Here is a 1,216-nt window from a genome sequence, read left to right on the forward strand (position 1 = left end):
AAATAAATATTGGCAACCTGGATGTAGCTGTCATACTACCAGTACCTTTTAGAGAATCACTTCATGGAGGGCTCAGCCAGTCCTCTGGTGCTATTGTAAGTCAGAGCAGAATTTTTACTTGAGTATTCTGAAGCAGTTCAACAAACAAATGAGCAAGCCATTAGCAATATTGATTTCCAAAAGCATTAGTACAATCTCTTCAAACTAATGAGGAAAAATACTTGTCTGTTAAAAGTTTTATAACCAGTTAAGCAGTTAGTTAAGAGGAGGGCAAAGGGGCACTTGGGTGGCTCAGTGTGTTAAGTGCCTGCTTTCAGCTCAGATCATGAAGCCAGGGTCTGGGATGGAGCCCAATTTGGGCTCCATGCTCAGTGGAGAGTCTGCTTCTCCCTCTCGTTCTGCCCCTCCCCTCCATGCTCTCTCACTCACTCTCCCTCAAATAAATGAGAAAATAAAATCTTTTTTTTTTTAAGTGAGGGCAAAATTAAGACTGCCTTTTCTATTGGTTTTTAATATTTTTAGTTACCTTTAATGTTATGAAATTTTACCATGTTTTTTAAGCATAAAAGTACCAAGAGAAAATACATTGCAGACTCTAAACTATTGAAAGACATGTTTCAGTAAGAAGAAAATCAAACCCCTATCAAGGATGTGAGAGTGATGATGATCACAAGACTGGAAGACATGCCAATAAATTTAACTAATTATCTGTTAATTTAAAATTGCATTTTGTGTATTTTAGAAGATCAAAGTAGAACTCAGTCAATACAAACAAGGTAAGGATTTGCAATAATTAGGTTTATCCTGTGCTAAGTTCTGAGTCTTGGTATGAAAGGGTAGACATATAATGTGTTGACGAACTTTAGAATTTCTTAGAAAACAACCTTCAGTTACATATGTGTGGCAAGTTAAAATTCCATTCAACATATTTTTTGTTTCTGGTGAAGTTGGCTTTCTTTTGAAATAACAATACTTCTCTAAATTGTTACCATTGGGTTTGGTTATTTGACTTATGCAGCCATTGAAATATAATTGGGAATAATATGTGTTATGGTCAAATGGAAGTTTTCAGAGCTTTTACCAAGGATTCAGTGTGAACCTCACCATGATCTTTTTTCTTGTGCCTCCAGACTGGGGTTGTCAGATAAAACACAGGATATCCAATCCAATTTGAATTTCAGATAAACAACAAATAGGAAACCATTGTTAGTATAAA

Source organism: Mustela nigripes, chromosome 1, assembly GCF_022355385.1.
Source record: "Mustela nigripes isolate SB6536 chromosome 1, MUSNIG.SB6536, whole genome shotgun sequence".
NCBI classification, from domain to species: Eukaryota; Metazoa; Chordata; class Mammalia; order Carnivora; family Mustelidae; genus Mustela; species Mustela nigripes.